General features: G+C 40.9%; 1 long non-coding RNA gene across 1 annotated transcript; it reads right to left on the bottom strand.

The window, feature by feature from the left end:
- Positions 1-1,289: 1,289 nt before the first annotated feature.
- Positions 1,290-6,491, bottom strand: LOC125095410 (uncharacterized). Its single transcript, XR_007125873.1, has 2 exons — positions 4,787-6,491; positions 1,290-1,505 (listed from the first exon to the last, which is right to left on the bottom strand). It is a non-coding gene; the product is annotated as an uncharacterized LOC125095410 (long non-coding RNA).
- Between the last annotated feature and the right edge of the window lie 1,681 nt (positions 6,492-8,172).

Genomic DNA, 8,172 nt, shown 5'->3' with positions numbered 1-8,172 from the left:
TCTGGGAAAGGGAGCGGCAATTTGTGTTTTCATCGAGTATGCAAGTAAACGCAGTCATCAGGAAAGTTCCAGAAACACTGGCATAATGATACATGCATGTGCCTTGGGGTCAGGAGGACTTGGGTTATGGATCTAGCTCTGTCTATTTATTTATTTTTGTTTTTTTTTTGGTTCTTTTGTTTGTTTGTTTGTTTAATAGAGAGAGCACAAGCAGTGGGAGCAGTAGGCAGAAGGAGAAGAAGCCTCCCTGCTGTACAAGGAGCCTGATGTGGGACTTGATCCCAGTGATCATGGGATCATGTCCCATGATCACTGGGATCATGACCTGAGCTGAAGGCAGACGCTTAATTGACAGAGCCACCCAGGCATCCCACTCTGCCTTTTTTCTAATTGTGCACCCCTAAAAAAGTCTTTGAAAGCCCTTGAGTATCAAGTTCTGTTCTATAAAATGATATTAATATGTGTTCATAGCCACCAGACAGGGTTGTGGTATGGACTGGATGAGATTACCGATGAAGGGCTCGCACAGTGAGTGCCCGGCTTATAGGAGTCACCTCGTAAATGGTCATTGCTCTTGCAATGTCATCAGCCTCTCGGTTCATCAGATTTGCCCTATGTGACTTTTTGCTATTTTCAAATATTAAATCCACAGTGAAGGGATATCAGTACACATAAAATGTCCTACTGTAACATGTGCTTAAATAAAAAAAATAAACAACTAAAGACTCTATGGAGAGGAGATGATAGATAACAAATAGAGACAAATACATCATCTGTAGAGTAAGAAAATGCTCTAGAAATGAGAAACTGACATTTTTTTTTTTTTTTAGATTTTTTATTTATTTATTTATTTATTTGACAGAGAGAGATCACAAGTAGACGGAGAGGCAGGCAGAGAGAGAGAGAGAGAGGGAAGCAGGCTTCTTGCTGAGCAGAGAGCCCGACGCGGGACTCGATCCCAGGACCCTGAGATCATGACCTGAGCCGAAGGCAGCGGCTTAACCCATTGAGCCACCCAGGCGCCCAGAAACTGACATTTAAAACAGTTTGACACTCAAGAGAATAACATGTTTCTGGGGGGGGAATAAAACCCACAACACACTGATACTAGAGATGGAAACAACCCGAGTGTCCATGGATAGATGGATGAATAAATAAAATGTGGCATATACAGACAATAGGGCATTACTCAGCCTTAGAAGGGAAGGAAATGTTCACACCCACTCTCACACAGACGGACCCAGAGGACCCTATGTTGAGGGAAATAAGCCATCACACAAAAGGACAAATACTGTATGATTCCACTCATATGAGGTACCTACAGTGATCACATTCATACAGATGGAGAGAAAGTGGTGGTTGCCAAGGGCTGGCAGGAAGGGTAATGCAGAGTTAATGTTCGGGGGTACAGTGTCCATTCTGGGAGCAGAATAGAATCCAGCAGAGGGAGGGTGGTGATGGCCGTGCCTCAGTGGGAACGGGCTCAGTGCCGCTGAACTGCACCCCTACAGACAGTTCCAGGAGATGTGTATTTACAATTGAGAACATTTTAAATGAAAAAAAAAAAAAAAAAAAAAAAAAAACCACCCCACATGGCTCTCAAAATCAAAATGAAATTCGCATTAGACAAGTCTTGGTGGGTTTGTGTTTCTTAAAGCACCTGGTGAGAAATGCAGAGAGTCTGTCCTTTTAGGAAAGTGAGCACGTCCATTCACAAGTACTCTGACACCCACATCCTCAACATTGTGACCAGCACTGCCTCGCTTGCTTCTGGTTTTCTTTGCGGCTACGTGTTTACCCACGTCAGCCAAGAAATATTGCTGGGCAAGGTAGGAGGCTGTGAGCCCTGTTCTGATCTCCCTGCCCTGACCTGAGGTGGGGCTTTGAGGAAAACGGCTGTGGAGGCTGGTGCTCCCTGTGGAGGACATGGAAGGAGCTAGAGAGCAGAGGATCACTCTTACAACCCCAGCCCTGTGGCTGGGGTGGGTCCTGCCTGGGGGTGGGGCATGGCTGGGTAGAGAGTGGGCACTTCGAAGGCACAGCTCCGTGGGTTGCACTGTGTGGGCCCCCCTCTTGCCTACAACCTGCAGCAGCTGCAGAGGCACTAGCAGTGGCTGCAACTTGATGTGAACTGAGAGCTGGTGAAGAGGGCATTGCCCGGTTTCCTTCATCTTTGATTTTCTTTGAGGCTAGCATTTAATAAGGTAAGACAGGAGATTTTCTGATGAGTCTGAGTGACTTCAAAGTTTCTGAAATAGGATAGCATTGGCTTTTTTGTCTAATTTAACTTAAAAGTTATGACAAGATGAAAGTTTTATGTATTTAACAAATTCTACGTCTTTCCCCGTTCATTGCCTTTTTTTTTTTTTTTTTTTTTTTGCAAAAATAGGAATGGATTGCTATTCTCTCCCTCTTTGGGATGATGTGGGTCCTAGTGTATAGAGATTGCCTGAGATAGAACTGACAGATTTCCAGAGTTGAAAACTGGAGAAGTATGGTGAAAATTGGGTGTACAAGTAGAAAATAAAGAGAAGAGGTCTTGCCTTTCATCTGCCAGGGAACATTTATCACTGCCTGGAAGACTCTCCTGAGGGTGACGTACATGTAGAACCAGCTGGCAGTGTACACGGATAGCCTTAGTGGGTCTTACTAACATAATGGATGTCTCTAATTTTGAGTGGAAGTCTTGAGAGCAAAATTCAGAAAGTGTTTTAAAAAGGTATCCTATTTTTGGCTCCATGATAGATAGATAAACACATAAATAAGTAACGTTCTAGTATCTTTACGAGAAACTACTCTATCCAGCTTAAACGCAATGTGCTTAGATGTTAACTTCTGGCCATTCGCAGAAGCCTGCTTCCTCCTACAAGGTGACAGGGAGAACTAGAAGAACAACCTTCAGCCTCACTTTCAGGCATGAGACTCAGACCACCAGCACAAAATGGGCTGTCCAGAAGAGCGCCTATCTCTGCTGACTGCACAGAGGCTGGAAAATCATGAAGACGCTGCCTGGTTCTTAGTTCTGGAGACCCAGCATCTTCGTCACAATTCCCACCAGCAAAAGAGCGCACCATATCCTGCTGCATGACACCCTGGGACCTCTGCTATTGCTATTCCAGAAAAATCAAATGCTCCACAGTTGTTGGCAGAAAGAATGGTTTCTTCCTCATCTGGCCTTCTTAATCTCAAGCAGGTACATCTGCTTGGAGGAAGCCAGGTCACATCTGGAACTCAAGGATATAAGGAAGGTTGGGAAATGTATAGACTTCGGTCCCCTGCGTCCATCAGTGAGCCACAGCAAACCCATGCACCACAAAGGGGTTAAAAGTGTATCAAGAGATTCTGTCCTCCAAGCCTTTTGGGTAGTCACAAAGGGCTGGGCAGCCAAAGCAACTTTTGGCCACCTCACCTAGCGCTCCCTTGAAGGGGCAGTCTAGACAGAGTGGGACCTGATGGCTCACCCCTCAGTTCCCATGAATAAAGATGAAAAGCATTGGCTTTCCCTGTTGTGCTGGGATGTATTGTGTGAAGCCAAGAATGTGTCCAGTTACCCAGACAGTTACTTAAAAAGCCTGCTGCTGGCTGAGTTGCTGACCATTATGGACCAGGGACACTCCAGCTGCTGGATAGTTTCAATGGTGAGGTTCAGACAGCTGGGTTTGGGGAAGGCCACATCCTCATAAGAACAGCTCCAGGTATATGCCCTAAAATCTCTTCTGTTGACTTATCTCTTTTTGCTTAGAGATATCCAAACTAGTTGCAGGGTGACTGCTGTAACAACACACACATACACACAATCAGAACTTCACTATCGTGGAGCCAAAAATAGGATACCTTTTTATTTTTTTAAAGATTTTTTTTATTTATTTATTTGACAGACAGAGATCACAAGTAGGCAGAGAGGCAGGCAGAGAGAGAGGAGGAAGCAGGCCCTGCTGAGCAGAGAGCCCGATGCGGGCTCGATCCCAGGATCCTGGGATCATGACCTGAGCTGAAGGCAGAGGCTTTAACCCACTGAGCCACCCAGGCACCCCAGGATACCTTTTTAAAACACTTTCTGAATTTTGCTCTAAAGACTTCCACTCAAAATTAGAGACATCCATTATGTTAGTAAGACCCACTAAGGCTATCCATGTACACTGCCAGGTGGTTTTACATGTACCTCAAGTATTTAGAAATACTTGAGATGAAAAATTCCATTGCATTTCAAACACATTTGTATTATCACCCAAAAAAATCTACATTGCATTTGTCAATGACAGAACAAGAAGTGCTATTAGGTGCTAAATGAAATTTTCAATTTTTAAATGGTTTCAAAAATGGTTTAAAATTGTTTCGTCAGCTACTTTTATAAACAAACTCTCTTGTCAATGGTGACTACCAAGAATTCGAAGACCTCATCATTAAAATACCTTGATCAGGAACTGGATATAGCCATTTCAAGCATGAAACTTAATATTTAACAGTTACATCTAGAAAGCAAGATCAAGTTTCTCAGTAAAGTATTTTAAAAATATTTGGGAATTTTACACAATATCAATATTTAAAATCTTCTCTAATACTTTGGGTTTTACCGACTTTCATCCTTATTATAGCATATGAAGACAATATTTTGTTCTACTAAGTGCCAAATAAACACTCAAAATACTCTTTAGTTTAGTGTTATGAAAACACTTCATTTTCTATGTGCATCATGATGTAAAGGTCGGGCTTGGAATGGAGTAGCGTGAGCCACATTATCACATGGAGAACAAGATTTCACAGTAAAGTAAATTTATTTACTTACCACATTAACATTCTAAGCAGAGGATAATGTTCTTGGCTCCTTTCCGTTTTAAAATTTAGTTATCAGAATTTATCACGTGTACTACCACCACTATTGTTCCATCTCCTAAAATACCTGCAAGAAATGGTCAGATTATTTATGGTCTCCCTGTGTATGTTACCAAATCATACTCACTCTCCTCTGTACAGCCAGCTCTGAAAACCCAACCCCGGGACCCTTTCCCCTCAGACTTCCTCTTCCCTTTTGCTTGGAGCCTTTTCACATATCAGGTTATCTTTTGGCAAATGATAATGGCGTCTTATCTTGTAAGCAACTTGAGAGGATCGCTGTCTTAACTTCTTCATATCACTCATGATTCTGGGAATACATTAAGTAAGCTCTTCATGGCTATCACTAATTACTACAATGCTGTTTGGAGAATCAAGCATTAGGAATGAATTGAGATCAATTAATGATTTGTTTTCTAATTATTCATTTTTAAAAATATTAAAAATATGGATAAAAATCACAATTCTATTCAGAAATATCACTCTCTCCATCTTTATCCATTTCCTTCCTGTCTTTTTGTGCACATCTATGCATTATATAAGCTGTATTTTTTTTAATAAAATTTAAATCCTAGTATATGGAGTTGGTATTTGTTTTTCCATTTAATATAATTATAGGGTTATCCCCACATCAAGTACATTATGGCACACCCAGATATTTTACAAATATTAAAATGAGGTCTTAGAACAGTGCTTCTCAAATTTTAATGAGCATACAAATCACCTGGAATTGTTACAATACAGGTTCTGGTTCAATGGGTCTTGAGATGGGTCCCAAGATTCTACATTTCTAACAACCTCCCAGATGATGCTGACACTCCTGGTCTTGGACCACACTCAGAGTAGCAAAAGCATAGAAAATATATATATTCCAGTGATGATGAACACACATAATTTTCAATGTCTGGCTCATAAGCAGTGAAACACCCCAGCAATGGAGTGATAAGGATCCTTACAATGCAGGAGTAATACAAATATTTATCAAGCATGTACTATGTATGCATATAGGCACAAGATCATTAAAAATCTAATTACTGGTCAATATCAATAGATTTCAAAATTTCCAAGGCTCTGGATGCATACAGCCAAAGAACATTCCATAGTGGCAAAAAAACAGACCAATGGTTTCCAGGGAACAAAGGGAAAGGCAAAGAGGGAGGTAACTTTTAGGGGTGGTGGGTATGTTCATTATCTTGATTGTGGTGATGCTTTCATGGATATTTTATATGTAAAATCTGTTAGAATGTATCAAATTACACTTTAAATATATGCAGTTCATTGTCAGTTATATAATAAAGTTATCTTTTTTTAATATGGGGGGAGGGGAGGGGTCACAAAATGTATTCCAGAAAGGTGTTTACATTCTACCAGCTGCATATGCAAGTGCCTACCTCCTCACACATTCTTCAGCAGTGCTGGAATTCTTAAAAGGAAGAAAAAAAAAAAAGCACTGCTATTTTAAAAGACAAACATATCTCATTTTTTTGAATGTGCATGGTTTTCCTTAGTAGTAGACTGAAATTTGTGATGAAAAGTTCTTTGCTCATTTTTCTTTTGTTACATTAGTGTTTCTTATCAACTTATAGGATCTCTTTAAATATTTGTCAAAAATATACCATCTTGGGGGCACCTGGGTGGCTCAGTGGGTTGGGCCTCTGCCTTCAGCTCAGGTCGTGATCTCAGGGTCCTGGGATCGAGCCCCGCATTGGGCTCTCTGCTCGGCGGGGAGCCTGCCTCCCCCTGCTCTCTGCCTGCTTCTCTGCCTACTTGTCATTTCTATCAAATAAATAAATAAATAAAAATTAAAAAAAATATATACCATCTTGGGGTGCCTGAGTGGTTCAGTAGGTTAAGCGTCTGCCTTCAGCTCAGGGTCCTGGGATTGAGCCTCACATGTCATCAGGCTCCCTGCTCAGTGGGAAGACTGCTTCTCCCTCTCCCACACCTCCTGCTTGTGTTCCCTCTCTCCCCGTCTCTCTCTGTGTCAAATAAATAAATATCTTTAAAAAATCTATTTTTCCCCTTGACTTGATGTTTACCTTTGTGTATACTTGATGTAATTGTAATCTATGTAGACATTTTAAAGAAGTTCAAGACTAAAAAAAGTAATAATCTTAACACTGCTCCAAACACACACAAGACTCAGTCAGAACACAGATTTAGACATAAATGAAATTGAAGTCTTTTCCAAATACCTAATTTCTTTCACAAGGTGGCTCACTTATTGCCACAGACTGCATCAGAAGCAAGCTGTGTATATAAACACATCAACTTCCATATTTCACATTCACTCTTTTGTTTGGTTGATACAGTAAAATGGGTTAGTTTCATCATTTCTACAGCGTGGAGATAGTGGTACCAAGATACAAAATATGTTGTGACTTGATCAAGAGTTGTCAGAATTTGGATTTATAAACTCCCATTTTATTGATCCTCTCTCACTGTATGAGAAATAGGTCTGTGAAATCAAACTGAGGCTGTGTGGTTGGGTTTTTTGTTTTGTTTTGTTTAAGTCAACTGAATGAATACCAGAAAAGGAAAATATATGAATATTCTCCTGGAGGAATAAATTTCTCTATTCTGGTAAGACATATATTATTAAGCTGTTTCCCTTTGCTGTACCTGGAGTCTCACAAGACTTTTTTACACTACAAACCAATAAAGAATACTGATCCTAGTAATACTAGTGTAAAAGAGGAATGCGTTTCTTAATCTGCCATGCCAACTGATACAAATGCAAAGAAACTACTTCCCCAAAAGCTAGTTACAACTCTTCCTGAAACTGTCCAACCTTTTGACCATGAGCCATAATTAGCCACTAGAAGCAACAGATACATGATATTCAAAGAATGAATCTTTGTTTCTTTAATAAAATATTTTCAATTCTCATTCTGAAGCTTCTAAGGATTAAATCATTTGACCAAAGACACAAAGCTCAGTGCTGTCCAATATGGAACCAGAATCCAGATTTCCTGAGACCCAAGCCAAAGGGCAGTAGAGGATGGAATGATGTGGGCCCTAACCTTTTCTAAATGCAGGCTGGATAAGCGGGTAAAATCTCTGACAGTTGAATAGTCCCATCCTGAAGACATTTTATGACCGACCCAGGGTTCAAGTCTCTCTTAAGCCTCTTTCAGCTCGGGTTCCCACTCCAGCCCTGCCCTATTACCTGCATAGTCGTGGCAAATAATTCATCCTATTAGAGATAAGGAATGAGGGCCCCCCAAGAGGATCCTACTAGCAGCTACACCTCAATAGTTAATTAAGATAACGAAGAGAGCACAGGTGAGTACTTCGCTGGGATTGGTGGAGAGCAAGGTGTCCAGGTCTGTGTATTTG

This window comes from Lutra lutra, chromosome 3 (assembly GCF_902655055.1).
Source record: "Lutra lutra chromosome 3, mLutLut1.2, whole genome shotgun sequence".
NCBI classification, from domain to species: Eukaryota; Metazoa; Chordata; class Mammalia; order Carnivora; family Mustelidae; genus Lutra; species Lutra lutra.
This window is presented reverse-complemented; position numbering and strand designations above follow the sequence as displayed.